Genomic DNA, 23,247 nt, shown 5'->3' on the forward strand with positions numbered 1-23,247 from the left:
TCCTAGTAAGCACTACCTTGAGAGATGAGTCTCTGTGTGAGGAACTATCACCTATCTCATCGTTAGATTTATTTACCTTACCCCATTCTTGTTCAAAATGCTCATCTAGGAATGCATTCTCGAAACTGGTTCTAAGCTGATTTACCTCCTAATGATAAACCCAAAATCTTCCCTTTTCTTTTTGGACTAGGATAAAGTCTTCATTTTTTCCAACAACGCCCAAGGAATAGGCTTCACAGGGTTGAACCTTTGTACTGAAGAATAAAACTTTAACCATGGGAGGCGTTCCAAAATAGGAAAATTGTCAGGGCCCACGTATTTGCTTGGGTCATCAACCCAGGGATTTGTGCGCTCAGTCCATAAGTTACGAGGTTCATGCCTCATGACATTTTTTCTTTTGCTTAAGCAGCCATTAGGTTCGTAACTCCAAGAGTCATAAATTACTACAAAACCTAGTTGCACCATTTTTGACGTCAGGGTTTCCTCACCTACTTTTCTTCTTACTAGAGTAATTGGGCCAATGGCCTTGTTATCTTTAGTGATGGAGGTATCATGCTTTCTAGCACCAATCACTTGCTCAATTCTTGCCAACTACCTTTCCATTTCCAAAGCCAAGGTTCGGTCAGTTACGTAAGTGGGTGGCAGGAAAGGTTCCTTAGAGAACCCATGCACGTAGATGAAAGAAAAATTAGGGCCCACGAACCAGTCGCAAGGAGGGTGTTCATTCTACCTCTAGTTCATCTAAATCAAGAAGAAACAAGCTAAAGGTTCGTCGGGAATCACTCCAAAGTCTTTGAGCATGGGAGTCATGAACAAATCTAAAAACTGATAGGAATCATAAGAGGCCAGCAGCAAGACACCAGCATTACATTTCTCGACTCATCATAAGTGGCCAAGCGCATGAACTGTGCGAAGAAAAATTTATTTTGATGCAAAAGCAGGTGTACCAATACTGAAGAGAATCTGAAGTGCCGCAACTATTGGAACTTAGATAACTGCTTAACGATGGCCTTAGCGATAGTCATAGAGAAGTTGAAGTGGAAAGGCTCTCTTTTCTTCCTACATTTGAAAAGAAAACTCATCATGGAAGATGTGATATCTTGGTCGTTGTCATGACCACACAACCATGCCAAGGTAGATGAGATATCCTTGAGGTCATCTTTCTTTAGGTTGTTGTAGGACAAAGGGAACTTTGGAAGTCCAGCCGATAGGCTCCAATTGAGGGCACTTTGACAGAAGTCAAAGCGTCTCTCCTGGTACTCCAGAACTCGTCCATGGATTTTTCTGAGAAGACCTCTTTATTTTCAAAGATTGGGAAGCATAGCATTTCCCTAATAGCTTCTACAGATATGGTCAATTTCAAGTGAGAGCCGCTAATGGAGCATGAAGTGAGATCAAAAGTCTCTGCACAAGCGGCCACGAGCTTAGGGCAGTATGGAACTGCAGGAACCAAAGATTGAGGAGCACCACTTTTTCAGAAATGCACTAATACAAAATGAGAATCATTTCTATGATGCAGCATCCTTGAGCAAGTAGCCTCTCTAAGGTTTTTTGGCTGCCCTCGGACCTCAGGCTCATAGATATTTTCTAAAGAATCCAGAACAATAGATGCATTCTGGGTCATCGTTTTAGCCTTGGCCTTTGTCTTTGGATACACCTTCTTTGGAGGGATATCATGTGAGGAATAAGATAGCTCTTCAAAAACATTAATCCAGAAACCTCTGGGAACAACACTTGCAGACGCAGCCTCAGAATCCATATAGGAAGATAACCTTCCTTTTCTTTTCACTGGAAAACTAAAGACGGGAGATGGAAACTTGCTTGTCTTCCTCTTTCTTCACTCTTCAAAGATAGAAAAATAGACCGGTGATAGAGAAATTTTGAGTTTTAAATGCATAACATGCCTTGATTTTTGCAAAAGCCAAGTGCTTAAAAAGTAAGGATCTGTTTACACATGCACCAACTCAAATTGTTGTTGCGATCAAACCCCATGAATGAAGGGAGTCGTCATTCCCGCTTTCCTAGAAAACCCTTTGGTTACCTTGACACTTCTTAGGAAATGCTTCTCAGGCAAATATTTCTTTGATCGAGGGGATTGGTCAGAAATAATGGCCGCGCGGGTTAAAACAGGCTGGTGAAGCTTAACATTTAAAGCATGACATACCTGAATGTATGCATGGCCCCTTGCTTCCATCCATTTCGCTCCTCGAGGTAACTGACAAGCCACTGGTATCTTGAAAATAATCCCATTCGCCTTACATGAATTAATTGAGACATGATAGAGACATTGGAATTAGGAATGCCTAAGCTTTGGTTGTCAGTCATTTATCTGCCAGGATTTTTGCTATAAATATGTCTTTTTAGACATTCTTTTACCACAATGAGGGTTCTAACAACGGAGCTTTTGAAGAAATGGATACTTCTGTTCGACTCCTCAGTAAAATGGCACAGGTCACTTTCTTGGAAAACATATCAAACCGAAGGCTGCAAGGGATGATGCACAAGAAGAACCCTTTAATAATAGCTACAATCAAATGGATACTTGGAGAGAATTTTGTTGGCAACCCAGACCGATATCGGGTAAATATGGACATTTGCTCATGCTTCATAGCCTCTCTGTTAGATTGCAGTCAGTCCGGGTTGCTAATGACGCAAGTGACTCTGGTGCTTTTTCCCGTAGACTACCTGAGTGGGCTCAATGATGTAGTTGCATACCATGTACTCTTCTTAGGGTTCCTTGTGACATCTGACTTGGAGTGGTTCATCAAGTGGAATGAGAAAGTGGCATCCACTTATTGATGGTTTGAAGACCATGGTGTTGTCTTCCCATCGGTACCATGTCGAGCTTGTTGCAAAATTCCTTCTGCATGTTCATATGATAGTCCCAATTTTGGAAGGCACAGACTGGTACACTGGGTTTAGAGATTACATTTTTTCGAGAATCTTAACACCAGATCAGCAGCTAGAACTAGTGCTCATCTTCATGCCCGAGGAGCCTGAGAGCTCTTCTGATTTAGAATGGCTGGGGGAAGAGGGAGACTCCAACACCAATGAGGGAGACACTGAAGAGAGCCACTGAAAGGAGTGGCAAAAAATTGACTTGTGCCTGAACTGTAAGATGTAAACAAAAAGAGAGGCCAAGGGCCCACATATTTTGTAACAAAAATACGAGAAACTCTTAATATAAATGATTTTAGTTTTCTCTTCTATCTAACCTCTCTCTTTTGTTTACTTCTCCTTTTTATGCTTGCTTGGCTGGAAATAATTAAAATAAATAAGCACTATATACATCATGAACACAATATACATTGTTTACTTGAAAAGGGAAGGGGACCCTTAATGAAAAGGTTTGAGGTGGAAACCATTAATCGGGATGGAGAGGGGATCTCCATTCATATCTTCTAACTCAAAAGCATTTAAACTTTTGCGACCTATGATGCGGAAAGGACCCTCCCATAGGCAGTCGAACTTGGTGTGCTGACCAGGTTTTGCCATCCTCTTGTTGTACTTCAAAACAAGGTCTCGAAGGGTGAAAATCACATCAGAACTCTTTTTACTGTCAAAGCACCTTTTAACGACTTCTTGCCTATCTTGGAGAGCTATGAAAGCTGCCTCCCTCGCTTCCTCTAGCTCCATAATCTCTACCAACCTTATGGCCATTGGACCATTTTCGGTGATATCCATAGATTTTAGCAATTGTAACACTGGGATTTCAAGTGACAAGGGAAAAAGTGCATCTTTCTCATATACCAGCTTGTACAGTGAGTTTTTTAGAATCTGTTTGGGTATTATGCGGTCTGCCCATAGTGCTCTTCTTAGGTGGTGGTGCCACTCCCTCTTATATTGAGAACCTATAATTTTGATAAGTCGGATCAGGTTCTTATTAGTAGATTCGGTAAGACCATTCCCTTGAGGGTAGTAGTTAGAAGAGATCTTGAGATAAATACCTCTGCTGAGAGCAAATTGTTTGATTCACGAGCTTGTGAATGCATGTGCATTATCTGATATAACAGTTTTTGGGGGATCGTATCGATAAGTTAGATATTCTAGGAAAGCCAACACTTTGCTTTCAGATGAATTCCGCAGAGGGACAACTTCAGACCATCTGGTGAAATAATCAATGGTGGTCAGGATCCATTTATGTCTGGTTGAACTTGGAAGGTTGATCATCCTAACAAAATCAAGGCCCCATTGAGCAAAAGGCTCTTCCACTGACACAGGCCTGAGTGGCATGGCCTCTTTCTTACCTATTCCCATATAATATTGACACTCTTTGCATCCTCTTACCAAAATGTGTGCATCTTTGAACATGGATTGCCAAAAATATCCGGCTTGGGTAATTTTGATAGCAATCGTGGGCGTGGAGAAGTGGCCTCTTGAGGAGCCATAGTGAAACTCATGTAGGATTTTATCAACCTGGCTCTGGTCCATACAGCGGAGCAAAACTCTGTCAAAATTTCTTTTGAAAATATTTCCATCTATTAAGTGAAAATTGCTATTTTGGAGTTAGTAGAACCTCCTCTTAGCCAAGGGGAGATTTTTGAGAAAAATCCCAGTCTTCATGAAATGTTTTCTTTTGTCAATCCAACTATCACTGGGGACATTGGGCATAAACATAACCGTTTCCTCTGCGGTGGCTCCATCACCACGAGGTTCACTGTCCTGCACTATATACTCGCATAGGCCTCTTCCGTGGACCAGCTTTGTAGGCTTGATATCGACAACATATTCTAGAATCTTAGTGATCCAATTTGCTCTTTTTTCAGTGATGTCACCCTCCATGATGTAATTCCTTATTGCGGGATGAGCTACATACACTATGATCTTATTACAAGCAATGAAATCCCTGAATTTCTTTAGTCCTTTTACGACTACTAAGGCTTGTTTCTCCACAAAGTTGTAGTGGAGCTCATAATCTTTAAGATTTTTTGAATGGAAAGCTATGGGGTTCTCTCCTCCCTTTTGTGTGTCCTTTTGAGTTAATACCATAGCAATACTATGCTGACCGGAATAGACATACATTATGAAATCCTTGGACATGTCTAGATTAGATAATACTAGGGCTGAACATATGGCATATTTTATTTGGTCAAAAGCCTTTTTAGCTTCAACAGTCCATTTGAAATGCATATCTTTTTAAAGCATGAGAGTGATGGGTCTTATTATTCCAATAAAGTCAGAGATGAAGTGACTAACAAAATTGACCTTTCCTAGAAAGGATTGGACTCTTTTTTTGTTAACTGAAAGGGGGAGATCCTTAATAGCCTTGATCCAGTCTGGATCAATAGAGACACCTTCCTTTGAAACAATATGCCCAAGCAGTTTCCCCTGAGGTACCCCAAAGATACATTTTTTGGGGTTCAAGGAGGTCCCGAATTCAAGATATTTTTATACGACTAACTTGAGATGATCAAAATGATCCTCTCAATGTTTATAAAACACAGTCAGGTCATCTAAATATATTAGGATAATATTGTTAATTATCTCTTTGAAAGCCAAATCCATGGCCCTTCGGAAAGTGGCCCTGGCATTTGACAAGCGGAAAGGCATCTTCTGGTATGCAAATGTTCCCCACTTGGTAGTGAAAGTCATCTTGTGTTGGTCCTCCGCTTTCACACTGACTTGGTTATATCTTGAGAAACCATCAAGCATTGAGAACATTTCTAATCTAGCTATGGTGCTCAATAATTGTTCCATCGATGACAAGGGATAATGATCCTTGAGCGATGCTCGATTTAGGTCTCAAAAATCCACACAGAGTCGGATATCTCCATTTTTGTTCCTAACAGGGACCAAATTGGACACCCATGTACTATTCTTTATGGGGTAAATAATCCTTGATTCGATTAGCTTCTTCAACTCCTGAGCCATGAGGGATTCGTTCTTGGGGTTGACTGATCTTTGCTTTTGTCAGACCGGTGGCTTAGCTCCATTTGCAAGTTCAATGGTGTGCTAGATGATGTTAGGATCATAACCCTTTAAATTATCATAAGACCAATCCATGACACCTTCATATTCATCACAATATCAAGCCAACTTCCTTCTGTCCTCAGAGGAAACACCTTTTCCCACCTTGAGGATTCTTTTGCTTTTGACTGACATCTCAGCATAATCTCCTTTATTTGTTGTGAGCTTCCACTTATCCTTTTTAGTATCCTCATGGTCAAACAAGTTCTCTAAGGTGATCAAACCATTAGGGAGCTTGTTGGATTTTAACTGAATAACCTGGTTCCCGTAAGCTTCTTTGATCTTAGGTTGCAGCTGGTCAACAAACTCTCCTGAGCTTTGGATAAACAAAGCGATTTGCTTATCACTTTCAAACACCTGCCAATATGTATCATTATCAAGGATAGTTGGGTGAACAACTACACTGACTGCTGGGGAGCCGGTTAGGAAGTCTACAACAGGATGAAAATGAGCTCCTATGGTAGCCATGTGATCCACTAAGGTATTTAGTTTCCGAGGAATGCTAATGATATTGAAAGCATCGAAACTTTCTATTATATCCTAGACTCTGAAATGGTAAGACCTCATGCGAACATGCTTGGCACTGGATATTCCTCAAACTTGGTGCACTACTAGCTTGGAATCACCAAGGACCTTCAATTTTTTAACGCCCATCTTTTCTGCCATGTTCAAGCCTTGAATTAGCCCTTCATACTCTGCTTTATTATTCGAACGTGCAAACTGCAACCCAAAAGACTTTTGGATATGATCGCCCGCAGGGGAGGTGAGACAAATTCTGGCTTCAGAGCCCATTTTGCATTTGGCATCGTCAAAGTGTATGGTCCATAGAGCTGAAGACAACTAATCTTCAGAGAACGGATCCTTGGTGATTTTTGGGATCTTCTGATCTTCTTCAAAAATGCAATAGGTACCTAGGCTAGTGGCATGGTAATTAGAGAAGGGGTCCAAATCTATGAACTCATTTAGGAAAGCTTCTTGTTCAGGCAGGATTTCCCTTGTGAATCTATGAACTTATTTAGGAAAGCTTCTTGTTTGGGCGGGATTTCCCCTGTTACTTCTTCATCTTCTAAAAGCTCTACCACCTTTCGTTCATCATTGGATATAGAGGTGTGGGTAGGCTCGAAATTAATCAAAGCTTGGTGAGCTATGTGTTCAGTGTGAAGGGGTTCTGAAAGGATCTTCATCTTAGCACCATGCCATGTATGGAGGATAAGGTGGGACCAATCTAGGGACATATAGTCTCCTATTTTAGTAGTAAAGTATCGAGATAGACAAAGCCCAAAGATGGGAGGAATATCAATGACCACTACTTCCTAAGATACTATTACACTTGGACATGCAAATAACATCAAGGGAAGGCTTTTGATGAGACCTACTATATGAACCCTATTACCATTGAGCTGCATTAATTCTTTACTTAAAGGGTCATACTTAATATTTAATACTTCAATAATTTGCTTAGGCATGACTATGGTACTAGCCCCGAAATCTATCATGGAGTTATGCAAAAGTTAATCTCCAACTATAAGGGTAAGGTAAAAAGGATTCGGCTTAGGCTTACCTTCTCCTTGGGCAGAGGAGGGTGAGCTCTCATTTGTCAATATGACAGGGGAGCACGTTTTACTAACTACTAGGTGGTGACCCACTCCATCAGTTTGAAAAGGCAGCAGAGCTACCACACCTGCATCCTTTTGATCATGAGACAATGCCTCTCTTAGTCTATTCTTCTTCTCTGGGATACCAAGGAGGTCCCATAGAGAGACATGAGCTAGAGCTTTCTTTAACTGTTCCACTACATCTAGTGCTCTTTCAGTTTATAAGGGATGAACTCTTTCCTAGGATAGGCTGAACTAATGACTGGTGGCTCCGCGGCCTTGTTTAATGGAACTGATCTCATATTGTTGGCATCCTCCCTGGTCAAGCGCCTTATAGAGAGAAGATTGTAATTCGAATGCACAATAGGGGTTCCATCTTTTGGAGTGCCTACATCATTGGTCAGTACTATGTCCTCATCCTCCATCCATGAAAAAAGCGCATGATCAGGGGCAATCTCCACTTCTTGTTGTAATGACATTCCTTGCATCTGAGCAACAAAAGCCGCATTGTCCATACCCGGAGATGTGTATGTGGATTCATTCGGCATCATGCTTGAGTTCCTTTGTTCTGTGACCTTCTATTGCAAATTTCCCCTTGGGAAATTCCTCAGAGTATGAGCATTGTTGCATGGGAGACACCAAGAGTTGGTGTCGTCTGCCAAATTATTTTGAAAAAGAGGCTTGGTGGGTGAGACCTGGTCCCTTTTTCATTGGAGAAGGATCTGAAGAGATTTTTCATATCATTGAATTTGGCAGCCAGAGAAGCGGTTTGGGGAGTAGGGAATGAATACATAGACTATGGAGCAGAGGTGCTCAGAGCGGTTTCCTCCATGACTTTGGTAGATATTTCAGGGAATATTGGCATTGTAGGGCGAGGGGCCAGCTTTCCAACGTCGATAAGGTTATTTTCAGCTTGAACCACTATATCAAATGCCTGCGGAAGAGTGTTACCTCCTAAGGATTGAATCATCACTGATATGTTGGAACTGAAAGCTTTTAGATAGAATACGAAAGCCATATCTGCCCGAGGGCGGGCAGACAACGGTATCCTTTGCCAGGTTCATTGAAATCTCAGATGAAAATCAGTTAATGCCTCTATAGGAGACCTCTTGATGGTAATGAGTTGGTGCATTAGGGATGATCTGTCAGCGTTGTGTGAGAATCTTTGAAAGAAATGATCCCCCAACTAATCCCAATCCCCTATAGTACTGGGGCCTAAAGATCTAAACCAGTCTCAATCTTTTCCTTTGAAAGATGCTACGAGCAACCTCAAAGCTACATTCTACTTGGTGATGCCATGGACAGTGCAGATAGTAGCCACATCTTGCAGATGCTCCCTAGGGATTTTATGACATTCTCCTATGAACTTAGGAACGACCTTAAGTGCGGCTGTCAGAATGGCTCCCCAGACTATGGGTGGAACTGGGGGAATGAGGGGGCTACCATTATCCCAAATCACAAAGTTTCAGGGAGGAACATGTGCCATCACAATGTGTATGATTGTGGGGAGGCCCTGAGAAGGCAAAATTGTGGCTGAATGGACGATCACTAATGGAGGAAAAAGAAGGTGAGGGTGTAGGGTCGTTTGACTCCCGGTGACAGGCCTATGACTCATAAACTGGCTGAGATGTATTTAAAATAATTTGGTCCCACTGGGGGTGCCAGAAAAAGAACTATTGACTCCAAACGTTGCTTTGGAAACAAACAACCTTATGGGAAATTCAGTGCTGGGGGACCGATTTGCGCAGGTTACACTAAATGACCTTCGAGATTGAGAAGCCGACTCTTCCTTGGGTTTTGAGAAAAGGGAAAGAAAACAAACACCCTTAAATTAGTAACACTAAAATTCTGAGGCAATACACTAGATCATTAAGAGACAATGAACATACAGAAATCAAGAAACATATGACTTCTATAAGCCCATTCAACAATCTACAAGTTCAGATCAAGAACATAATCAAAAGTTACAATCAAATTTATTTGCAACATAAGGAAATATTCATCATGCATTTACCAGATAACAAGTGCGAGACATAGTTCAATCAGCAAAATCTTAGATGGATATATTCCCAAAGTTATTGGAACTTTAACGCAACAACACAGAAAATACAATCAAAAGCATACTGAAAGAGGCATCATAAAGGCCGTAGGAACAATTTGAATAACCTTCCTCAAGTAGAACCACAATAGTTTTTAAAGGATAGAAATAAAAACTTCTACTTAGCAAACTTAATTGTCTTTCTTTTCAAAGTTCTAACCCCCACTAGCAGAAGGACAAAAAAAATAGCATTTAAAGAGCCCTTAGCTCTTGAAAATAGCTCCCCAAAATGCCAAAATGGCATAAACCCCTTGAACAAAAAAATATGTCGTGTTGCTACGGAGATCACACCTAGAAAAATTACCCCTGAAATTCTATTTTTTGCCCGCAATGGTCCGCATACTACCACGAACTGAAAAGATTCTGCTAACCACGGACGAGCTGCTGAAAAAGACACAAATGCGAGAAACTGCTTGCATACTGCACTAAAGGGTGGGCCCATCGAAAATAGTCAACATGCATTGCCATTTATCACCATTGTGCTGCTGTAAAAACTGGATGCCAAAAATGAGCCGAGGGAGCAACGCCATGCTGCCAAGTGTCCTACGCGCCTTGCGTTGCTGGATAAAAGGCGAAAACAAACAGGCCCGCCGAAAACTTAGACTGTAAAAAATATAGTGGATCATCAATCTGTCTTTGTCTTTTCAATAAGTCATCGAACTGTGCAACACTGATCCTAAAATTTTCTTTATATTCACTTGCAGTAGTTAGATCATCTCTCAGAGTAGTTATTTGTCTTTCAAGTTCTTGTTCATTGTTCCAGGAGTGTGCCAAATACGTTCTCAATAGATTATTCTCATGAGTCAATCTGCAACATTCATCAAATTTGTTCTTTAGAGATATAACAAGATTATCTTCCTTCTTCTTTTTGTCCTCAATATCTTTTGATAACCTCATAGTCAAATCTTGCATTTCATTCTTCATGAGCATGTTTGCTTGACCTAGTTTCTGACATTGTTCCTTAAGTGCATTCTTCTCCTCATCATCCGGTTTTTGCAAAATTTCTTTTCTCTTGGCTCAAGCAGGTGATAACCTTTCTTGCACGATAAGAATGATTTCAAATCTTCTTACAATTTCAAGTTCTTCATCCTTTCAACATCATAATCCTCAAGAGCCATCTCAAGTTATTCTCCATAGCCATGTTCAAAGATTCTGGTTTCAGGATCTTCCCCAAGATGTTAAACTTCTTCTAAGGTATTAGGCTCTAATGCCAATTGTTGGGATCCAAGAACACTGAGAGGGGGGGTGAATCAGTGTTCTACTAGTATGAATAGATTTTATCCTTTTATACCATACACATATAAACCGGTAAACAAATAAACATATAACAAGAAGAAAATAAACCATCCACATAAATGAACACAATAACACACAAAATTTATACGTGGAAAACATCAAAAAGGAAAAACTTTAGTGGGATTTGTGACCCACAATATCAGTTCACTTGACATACGAAAAGATATTACATATAATAGGGGTTTGCACATGCAGGAAGGCACACTGCCTAGAGCATACTGCTCATCACTAAAGAGCCTCACTGCATATATCTTTTAATATTTTAGTTAGTTTTTGTATTTTATATTTAATTTTTATTGAAAGTAGGTCATCAGCACTAAAATACAAGGTTGATTAACTTGTCAAGGAAAAATACTTAAATTTTTGAAAAAAATATGATGCAGTTGAGAAAAAAATCTATGTCAATATGATATAATTCTTTTATAATTTACATAAATAAATAAGAAAAAAGATGGTGGGAATTGGAAAGAGTTATATTTCAGCACACACAATTTTTCAAATTTATTGAAAAATATATATTTATAAAAAATAGTAAAAAATATATCCATGCACTAGAGTTTCAAGTTATAAATATAAAAAGAAAAAATCAAGAAAAAAATGTAAAATTTACTAAATAAAGTGTGGTGGCTTGTGTAACTTGAATTTTAGCATTTTTTAAGCAACTAAATTATAGTGTTTACTTTATAAAAAATTATATTCAAATAATTTTTTTATTTTTTATTAAAATTACAAACATAAAATAGACATAAGAATATAAATTTTATTAGTTTACATCATTTCAAAATTCAGAACATATCACTTTTTATTGATTTAATTTAAAAATTTGAATCAACATTGACCATTTCCTTTATAAAAGTGTGACACAACTTTGTACTTTTACCTCTTAGATCCTATTCCAGTATTAACTTGGTTAAGGAGAATATAAAAGGATTTAGTAAATTTTGACACTTACACCCTCCCTTGGCTTTAGATTGGAATATCATTAAGAACAATGAGTTGACTGATGTTTTTTTGAACTTCATCTTCCCACCTATTAGGTTTAAAAACAATATTAAATGGTCTTCCCCAAACACTTATTGGTTGAAATTTAATTTTTATTGGTCTTCTAAAGGTAGCATGGTTCGGGTAAGTGTGGGTGGGGTCATCAGAGATTTCAAAGGTAAAGTCATGGTGGTTGGCCTACATGACAAATTTGGGCTCTCAAACATTGAACATGGAAAAAGTAATGGCGGATTTCTTTGGCATCACTATTGCAAAAGACAAAGATTACCAATAAATCATCATTGAAGGTGATTCAAAAAATATAATAATGATGTGGGAAGGGAAAGTGAAGCTAGGATAGTGGGTGAAGGATATAATCACAAAGTGCCAAGATATGATTGCTATGCTTGGCCACGCCAGATACCAACAAAGAAGGAAATAAAATTGTGGATAGGTTTGCTAACTTAAGCCCTTTTATTTAGGGCCTTAAAACATGGATAACATTACATGAATTATGTGATGTTTTCTGATCCATGGTCATTGAGGAAAATCATCCTAATGAGAATTAAATATTTTATTATTGCCTTTTCAATTTTTTTCTTGGACATGTTCTATTGTAATTGTTGGCATTGCACACTCCAATGAGAAATTGTAGGTGATTGAAGGTATTGTCATTGATGGAAACCTTTCAATCTTATGGCACTGGCAGGCATCAACAACGACAGACTCTACACTGACAGATAGTTTACCGGCAGTGACAAAGATGATTACTGACACCCTAGCCGACAAGATTTTGTTTATTGTATATTGTATTTAATTGTAAGATCTTTTTGTAAGCCGACATGACATATTGTAATAAGACTCATATATAAGTATGAGATCTTGTAGATCATTTTGTAAGAAGACATACATGATAGATGGATATAATGAGCGAATATTAAGGCAGATTTTCGAGTAAGGTTTATGGTTGTTGCATGAACTTGAACCAATACTGAACCTGGAATAGCAGATGCTTTTTGTAGCAGTACATCACATTGGATTTCCAAAATCCTTTTTTGTAAGTCAGTGAGACTTCCTTTTGTAATTGAGTGATGAGCTCTAGGCAGTTGGCCTTCCTGCATGTGAAGGTACCACCTTTTGTAAGTAATATCCATTCATTGGCCAATGAGTGAATATTGTGGGTCACAAATCCCACTGAGGTTTTTCCCACATTAGGTTTCCTCGCCAAAAATATAGTGTTATGATGTGCTTTCTATGTTGTGTTTATTGTTCATATTTACTCCATTAATTCTTGTTTACCGGTACACTGTTTTGGAATGCAATTTATTTAATAAGGTCAGAAAATATGTTAACCAACTTTGTTAAATTTTCTGATAGCTACACTTTTAGCAATACCACCTTTTGTTGCCTCTTTCCTAAATATGGTTCTAGTTATCTCTCTTTGAGTCCTATACTTGGTTTTACTATGCATACCATGGGTGGGGACCTCATCCAGATAGAACTAGATAGTTGTGACAAGTTTAAAGAGAATGAAAATTCTTTGGAATAAGGTGGTGGAAGAAAATTTGGTGATGTACATGGAAGGTATGAAGGGGAACAACTCTACTCTGTTAAAATGATTTACCAAATCTTGGGATGATGGTGATGTTTAGGTGGGTGGGGTGAAATTCACTATTTCTATGCAGACTATTGTGACTATTATGGGTGTAGTGGTTAAAGGCACGACCTTTCCTAAGAAGCCAAAGGGTAATTATAAAGAAGATTTTAAAAGGTTCCTAAAGCTAGGAGAAAAAGTGACACATTATCATAGTGCTTTCAATAGAAATGACTTGTTATTTGGAAAGAAACAACATTGCTCCTTATGAAATTCATCACCTTGGATGGGTGGTTCAAGTGCTTGAACTCACAACATTTACCCATGAATAATTTTAAGTATATGTTGAAAATAAATTTCTCGTAGTGGTTTTTTTGTCTGTTTTTGTGGCCAAAACCAAAGATGTCCTACCCGTGTACACCAAGGGCTTCTCCTTCAGCTTTACAGTTTTCATCTAGACTTTACCCCTATGAGCGACCTAACATTTAATCCTTCTAGCCCTTCTTTGTGCACTAACCTTTGAGAATTATTAGATTGAAAACATCCTTGCCCCACTCCTCAACCTAAGGTGACCCCTACCCTGGTCAACCCTAGTAGATTGGCTAAATCTAAAATACCCTTGGCCCCTACTACTATAGTTAGTATTGATGAATAGTCAAATGATGATGAGAATGCCTCTCAGGATTCTACGTCCTCTTGGTGTGCTAGGTCGAAATGCACCCCAGATAATCCTATTAACAAAGAGTGTACTCCATAAACCCCTTCCTTTAGATTTCCCCCCAATCCTCTCCAACAAATTTATGAATTAAATGGGACTTCCTTGTCTATGCAGATAAAGTTAATGAAATTTGTGATGGCTATAATAAGTAGTAGGCTATCATCCATTTTCTTTTGGGTTAGCTTAATGTGGCAAGGAAGAAAATTAATAGATTGGAAGCCCTTGCTAAAGATGATTCGAGAGCTTCTTGCTACTCGCTACAGAGGACAAATACTATATATTCTAGGAAGTGGCTAATTATTTGGCCAAGAAGTTAGACAAATGGGAAGGTATAGAGGAAGAATTGAAGGGCCTATATGAGAAGATTGACTAGAAAGACGACAAGAAGGGAAAAAATGAAGGCTATGGAGGTGACTCACAGCAACGAGGTGTCCCTCAAAAAAAATGGAGGATGTGATTGTGCAGAGTAATGAAATTTTTGAAATGAATCTGGTAACCCTATAAGATATCGAAGAGGAGATCAAGAAGAAGCGGGCTTGGAAGAAGAGGCATTTGGACTCTATGCCTACTATAGGGTCGAAGGCATCGATGTCCACGGTGAAAGTGACACTAGAGTAACTTGCTATTTCATCTAGAAAGCAATCCAATAAATGACTCTCCTTCTCCAATAAGGTGAGTTCTATGAGTTGGGATTGAAAAATTGAGAAGCCTTGCACCAAGTAGGCCATTAGTTCATGCCTTCGGTGGTGGTGGGTCTATATATTTTGTTGTAATTGTTTTTAGTTGCATGTATCCCTTATTTTTTCATTGTGTCTAGTTAGGTGCTCACTAGTTTTTGTTCTATTCTAGAAGCTCACATTTGGGTGTAGGGTTCTCACTCATGTTTCCCATGACTTTCCTCAATTTTTCATTTGTGTAGTGGTTATGTAATGATTTGGGCCTCTCCCGATTTTAACTAATCAAAACCCTCCTCCTTACCCTAATATTTGTAAATAATATAATTATATTAATGTCTTGCATGTTGCGACGCAACAATTACTAACAAATATATCTTAAATTTAATCTATATAAAATATGTTGACATATATTGAAACATTTAATTTTTTCAATTTAATAATTTATATATTGAAATTGAATAATATAAAATTAAATGTCTTAATATATCTCCACATATTTCATATAGATTAAATTTATAATATATGTGCTAGTATCCATAGCTATGAAATAGCCTTTTGCACCATATAAGGTTTCTTGAAAAAGTTGAGAATACAAAATAACTACAAATTAGATTTCACTCTAGAATATACACATTTTTCTTTAATAACTGAGGATACCTGAACTGGTGGCATATCTGCACCGGATATTTTACTGATGGCATCATTTTTCTCCTTGCCAAACTTCACTATTACCATCGTTTTCTTTTCACAGACAGAAGATCCAGATCCTTATCTAGAGCTAAAGTCGACTTATGGCCCACGACACCGGATATAGACTTGAAATTTTTTGTGGCCTCATATGACTAAGTCGTTCAAATGTCAGTTCAAATATGCGAGATATTCGTGGTGGTCTTAACTACTATGCGATTTTATAGTGTTCTTACTGTTAAACACAGCAGATTACAAACGCAAGTGATGTTTAAGTTGAACAATGTCAAACTTTCCACTTTGTCGACTTCTTCATTGTTAAAAACACATGCAACAGCTTATATCAACTCACTTTGCTCTTTCTCTCGGAGACGCAGCATTAGTGAAAGATAAAAATGGACTTCTCCAAACTGTTGGGTTTCGTGGCTTTCATATGTTTTAGTATTTCCATGACAGCATCTTCTTCGATCGGACAGTTCAATTTGAGGGCGAATTTGACGCGCAGATCAGAGGAAGGGATCGATTCTACCCAGCGATTGCGTGGGGCGGTGGATCGAAGTAAGAGACGAATGAAAACGATAGAGGCGTTTGTAGAGCAGCAGATAGCTGGCCAGTTTGACGCTGAAACGCCCATTCGCGTGGGAGGCGGAGAATTTCTGATGGACGTTGCAGTGGGAACACCCTCGGTGAGTTTTCAAGCGATTGTTGACACGGGGAGTGATCTGATTTGGACTCAGTGCATGCCTTGCCAGAAGTGCGATCAGGCTACTCCAATCTTCGACCCCTCCAAATCGTCCACGTATTCCAGAGTTCCCTGCACTAACTCTCTTTGCTCTGCTTTGGGGGGTTTTAAAACTGGATGCAATCCAGATTGTACCTACGATTATACATATGGCAGCGGTGAGACTAGTGGTGATCTGGCTTACGAATCACTCTCCATTGGGAGCGGCAGCGGCAGCATGGTTCCAGGCATTGCTTTTGGATGCAGCCATAACAGCCAAGGATTCTCTCAGTAAGCCGGTCTTGTGGGCCTGGGAAGAGGTCTTCTCTCACTCATCTCACAATTAGGTTCCATGGTAGATAACAAATTCTCTTACTGTCTTTTGCCCATCACCGATTCCTCTTCACAAACAAGCCCTCTTATTTTTGGTGAGAGTGCTTCCTTGAGCGGAGCCAACACTTTCGCATTCATTAAGAACAGTGCGAATCCTTCTTTCTGGTATATTCCTCTTAAAGGAATCACCCTCAATGGTAAGCCCGTAAATATTCCTGCTGGAACTTTTGATCTGCAATCGAACGGTAGAGGAGGCATGATCATCGACTCGGGAACCACCCTTACCTATCTTGTGGAGGCTGCCTACACTCCTCTCAGGGAAGCAATTCAGTCCGCCATTGATCTTACTCCTACAGACGGCTCTTCTGTGGGTTTTGATCTGTGTTACCAGACATCAGGTAAGGTCGCCTTGCCTTCACTTACTTTCAACTTCGACGGCGGCGTGAATTACGAGCTTCCACCGGAGAACGTTTTTGTTCGTGCATCTGAAAATCTCTTGTGCCTCGCCATGGGTGCCATGAGGGGACTTTCCATCTTCGGAAACATACAACAGCAGAACTTCCAAATCCTTTACGACAATACTCAGAACACACTTTCCTTTAAGCCCGCTAAATGTGATTCTCTTTAAATACTTATCGCCCCCTTCAGTCTTGTCTTCTTCCTCTTCCTCTTCTTTTGTTTCTGTCATGGTCGTTTTCTTCCATGTTCCAATATAATATGTAATGTCTATCTCGTATGTATGTTTCCTGCGCTGCCTAATATACAAGAAAGCACAATAGTCCTCGTGCTTTTATAATTTCAATGGTCCCATATCGTTCATACCGTCCATTTTAAATGTAGTGAAATGCTTTTTTCCTTTCTTTCTTTCAAAAAAGCTATAGGTTCTACATCTAATGTAATACAAGTTCTATCGCTGTAGAATTCCAAGGTTGAGTAATTTAACAGTTTCAAGAAACAAGCTATAATTTGGATAGATCACTATAATTTGTCGCTTTGATAATATAATCGTTCCCTCATCTGTTCTTTGGATGTTCCTTCGACACGTATCATTTTATTTAAAAGCAGAGCAGATAAAAGCTGTACAAGTTCCCTTCTATAGCTTTGCAATTGATTTTTACCTGGTGGGAATGAAAGCAAAAGTGAGTATCTTGATGGTTTGTTCAAGTCTCTTTATGGTTTTTGTTTTTATCTGATAAAAGTGAATTATTCTATTAAATTTTTTTATTAATATTTTTTATTTTTTACTCAGGATTCAAAGAGCATGTGGGAGGAAAGAATCCTGGGAAAAAAACCTCCAGTATCTAACAGATAAGTTTATACATTCCGCTCAAAATCACATACAAAATGTGGTCACAACACATATAATATCAGTTTTACATAGAGGCCATATGACAATTTGTGAACCCCTCGGATAATTTTAACTGGGCTGTTTAGTGTTAGTTTTGGATTCGGTTATATTAAAAAAATTGATCAATATTTCTGATTTCTATTATTTTGATAATAAATCATGATACGATGATCTTTTTTCGCATTTTCATTTTGATTGTATTATATTTATCAATATTTTTTAATTCTATTGTTTTGATAATAGATCATGATAAGATCAGGTATTTTTAAATTTGTTTTGAAATGATGTCTAGACCTCAAAGGACAAAAGGACCAAGTGACAAAAGGACAAAATGACAATGTCTCCCCTATATGCTTGGATACTAAGCTAGGTTTGACCAAATGACATTGACGACATAAAGAGAAAAGGTTTGATAAGGTCTAGACTTCTTAACAATGACTTAGGGTTTATCAAAGATTTGGATTACTCAAGTATGACAAAACCTAGTTTTGACACTATATGCAAAAGGGACAATTAATATGCAAGTGACCCTAATATGATATGATAATGACCCAAGCTTAATGAAGAGACCTAGGGTTTGCAATGTATGACAAGGGTATGACTTTAATGCAAGAGGACATATGCAAAGGAATATGACCTAGGTGAAACCTAACCTTGGTACTTGAAAATGAACATTGCAAAATGCAACCTAGGATGAACCTAAATGTAAGTGACATGAATGTTGAGACAAGATTTTGAACAATGTTTGACCACCATGTTTGAAAGTGTTTTTGAATTTTTTTGAATAAAATGTTCTCTTGTGTTTAACCTTGTTTTAAATCAATTTTCTTTGCTTTTGAAATGAGATGCAATTCAACTTTTGACAATCAAAGAAGACAAGATATTTCCACTTAGACTCAAGACAATCATGCTCATTCACACATTTCTTAGGGTAGGCAAGGACATTAGGTACTTGAGAGGTAGACTCATTATGGGATTCAAGGAGAATACATAGATGCTTGATCCCACAGGCTCCCCTCCACGACACTCACTTCTCAGGGCAGCCAAGCATCAATCCCCATAGAAATATCCCCATGGCAAACTTAGTATCTCTTCCAAGTATTCAAACTTGTCCTTCTCAAGAAACTAGAAAGGTTTTTGGCCTCTAAAAATAGGGTGTTTAGTAAGGATTTCTATTAAGCGTTGCTCCTCGATGTCACGCAAGCGTGATTGAGACATTAAGCCCACCAAGATACCAAAAAAATGTAGTTGCACAAGCACGATTTAGACCTTGAGGCCCTACTTAGATGTTGATATGAGAAAGAGTCCAAGGGTCATCACTTCCCAAGTAACTACAATTCCCACGTAACGCTTCCTTCAAAGCTTTCGCCCATCAAGTATTTGTTTATAGTGAGTTAGAATGCCAAGGTGTTCTAGCTGTACTCACTTTGGGTCATTCCCTTCTCACGATTGTCACTTGCTTGCAAAAGTAAATGGTCGGGAAGGCAGACCCTCTAAAGGTGACACACAATCAAAACAATGAGCATGGTATTGAAGATCTGGATTTCTAATCACCCTAAGAAGGATGAGAGCATACTCTCCTACTCCAATGTCAAACTCAAAAATCAAATCAAACATAGATTCATTCCAACCTATTTAGAAATCACTAGGTGCCTAAAACATTAATGACAAACACCAAGTTTAGTTGTTTCTCCAAGGCAACTTGCAAAACCCAAGTTAGAAGTTTGAGGTGTTTATTCTTTGACTATCGAATCTGCATAAAACATGTTAGTAGTTTCATTTTTTGTCTTTGCCATGCGTATGCCAAGATGCTGCATAGATAATTAGTACCAAAAACCAAAAAAAACAAAAAACAGAATGCAAAAACAAACAATTTTCAAGTAAAACACTACATTTTTACCTCTGTTCTGGATTTTACACAGGCGCAGAACTCAGGACACAGGCACAAAATGCATGACATAGGCACAAAATGTCTTCAACACAGGCACAAGTTGCTTCACACAGGTGCAAGTTGCTTCACACAGGCGTAGAAGTCTCCAGAAAATCCTGCACGACCCTGTTTTTGGGTTTTTGGCTTGCAAATCAACTTGAAAGCACTCAAAAACATAGTTAAGGGGTTAGATGGTTAGTGTTCACGTCGGGTTCACCAATTAATGTAGGTTAGGAATTTAGGAATCATCACAAACAAATATTAAAACTAATCATTAGCTCAATCACAAAAGCTCATTGCAATGATCTATCCTAAACACACTATCAATAGAGACATGAAAACAAAGCATACAAAACTAGAAATTAAGCAAACCAAAGTTATGATTTGAATGCTCCTTCATGCGGCTCCATTGTCCTTCTTTCTTCTCCAAATAGCCTTTGTTGTGGATCTCACCTACTAGTGCATGATCATGATATGAAAGCAAGTAAACAAGATGATTGCTCAAGAGTACTCGAAGCGTGATTGATTAGAAATTCGATAATCTGATCAGGGGCCAGGAATTTTGATTGAAGAAAATCATCCAATTTATAGATAAATTGGAGAAAAGACAAGATTAGCATGACATTGATATTTTGGCAATTGATTTCGAAAATGGCACAATTGAGTGGAAAGAGGAAGGTTATGACACCTTCTATGTCATGAATTATGACATATTTCCAATACAATGGTTAGAGGACTAAAAGCTTATGACATCTTGCTATGCCAAGAGTATGACGCATGAGAAATTCATGCTTCCACCGAATCACAAAAATAGGGAGAACTATAGACAATTTAATTAGGTGGAAATTTGAATTAGGAAATTAGAAAAAAAGGTGGAAATTAGGAATTAGAAATGATGGAAAATTAGAAAATTAGGTAAATTAATTAATAATTTGTCATTTATTAATTAATTCACAAAAAGAGGAATAATTAGCCAATTAAATAAATATTTAATTGTAATGAGAAGACTTTAGGATAAATAAATAAGTAATTTATCCTAGAGGAAGAAATGACAAATTAGGTTAAATGAATAAATCATAAAACCTTAGAAGAAATGCAAGGACGACAATTAGGTCTTGACAAGAGGTAATTAATGTCGATTTGATTTGACTATGACTTTGAATTAATAAATGACCAATGTGATAAATGATTTGATTGCCAAATGTGCCAATTGACGAGGAACAATGACTAATTGATCCAAATTGACAAAGTTGACAAGAGGACAAGGATCGATGATGAAATTAAAAATGACCATGATTGATGACAAAATCGATCGCAAAACAACTAGATTGAAAATAGGACAAAACCCTAATTAGGATTGACGATGTCCAAAATGATGACAAAATAAGCACGCACATTGATACGATAGGATAATTTTGACCAAAATCGTGATTGAAAGTTGTTGTCGACAAGACCGAATTTGAGAACGAAATGATTGAAGAATGTAGAAGAATGACTCAATGCTCGCAAATAATAAAGATCAAGTGTGAATCATAGGAGAAATGTTAATGCGACGCAAAAACCTAAAATGAGGCAATGCGCAAATGTTAAAGTATGACTCTGCAAGCGTTGACCATTTTTAGGTGCCTACACTCTCCAACAAATTTACCAATTAAATGGGACTTCCTTGTCTATGTAGATAAAGTTAATGGAATTTGTGATGGCTACAATAAGTAGTAGGCTATCATCCATTTTCTTCTGGGTTAGCTTAATATGGCAAGGAAGAAAATTAATAGATTGGAAGCCCTTGCTAAAGATGATTTGAGAGCTTCTTGCTACTCGCTACGAAGGACAAATACTATATATTCTAGGAAGTGGCTAATGATTTGGCCAAGAAGTTAGACAAATGGGAAGGTATAGAGGAAGGATTGAAGGGCCTATATGAGAAGATTGACCAGAAAGATGACAAGAAGGGAAAAATTGAAGGCTACGGAGGTGACTCACAGCAATGAGGTGTCCCTCAAAAAAAATGGAGGATGTGATTGTGCAGAGTAATGAAATTTTTGAAATGAATCTAGTAACCCTATAAGATATCGAAGAGGAGATCAAGAAGAAGCAGGCTTGGAAGAAGAGGCATTTGGACTCTATGCCTACTATAGGGTCGAAGGCATCGATGTCCATGGTGAAAGTGACACTAGAGTAACTTGCTATTTCATCTAGAAAGCAATCCAATAAATGACTCTCCTTCTCCAATAAGGTGAGTTCAATGAGTTGGGACTGAAAAATTGAGAAGCCTTGCACCAGGTAGGCCATCAGTTCATGCCTTCGGTGGTGGTGGGTCTATATATTTTGTTGTAATTGTTTTTAGTTGCATGTATCCCTTATTTTTTCATTGTGTCTAGTTAGGTGCTCACTAGTTTTTGTTCTATTCTAGCAGCTCACATTTGGGTGTAGGGTTCTCACTCATGTTTCCCATGACTTTCCTCAATTTTTCATTTGTGTAGTGGTTATGTAATGATTTGGGCCTCTCCCGATTTTAACTAATCAAAACCCTCCTCCTCCTTACCCTAATATTTGTAAATAATATAATTATATTAATGTCTTGAATGTTGCGACGCAACAATTACTAGCACATATATCTTAAATTTAATCTATATAAAATATGTTGACATATATTGAAACATTTAATTTTTTCAATTTAATAATTTATATATTGAAATTGAATAATATAAAATTGAACGTCTTAATATATCTCCACATATTTCATATAGATTAAATTTATAATATATGTGCTAGTATCCATAACTATGAAATAGCCTTTTGCACCATATAAGGCTTCTTGAAAAAGTTGAGAATACAAAATAACTACAAATTAGATTTCACTCTAGAATATACACATTTTTCTTTAATAACTGAGGATCCCTGAACTGATGGCATATCTGCACCGGATATTTTACTGATGGCATCATTTTTCTCCTTGCCAAACGTCACTATTACCATCGTTTTCTTTTCACAGACAGAAGATCCAGATCCTTATCTAGAGCTAAAGTCGACTTATGGCCCACGACACCGGATATAGACTTGAAGTTTTTTGTGGCCTCATATGACTAAGTCGTTCAAATGTCAGTTCAAATATGCGAGATATTCGTGTTGGTCTTAACTAATATGCGATTTTATAGTGTTCTTACTGTTAAACACAGCAGATTACAAACGCAAGTGATGTTTAAGTTGAACAATGTCAAACTTTCCACTTTGTCGACTTCTTCATTGTTAAAAACACATGCAACAGCTTATCTCAACTCACTTTGCTCTTTCTCTCGGAG

The 23,247-nt window shown here is 38.1% G+C and overlaps 1 pseudogene; it reads left to right on the forward strand.

The window, feature by feature from the left end:
* Positions 1-15,950: 15,950 nt before the first annotated feature.
* On the forward strand, positions 15,951-17,488 carry LOC131049398 (aspartic proteinase nepenthesin-1-like; annotated as a pseudogene).
* The last annotated feature ends 5,759 nt before the right edge of the window (positions 17,489-23,247 follow it).

The sequence above is a fragment of the Cryptomeria japonica genome, chromosome 3 (assembly GCF_030272615.1).
Source record: "Cryptomeria japonica chromosome 3, Sugi_1.0, whole genome shotgun sequence".
Lineage (NCBI taxonomy): Eukaryota > Viridiplantae > Streptophyta > Pinopsida > Cupressales > Cupressaceae > Cryptomeria > Cryptomeria japonica.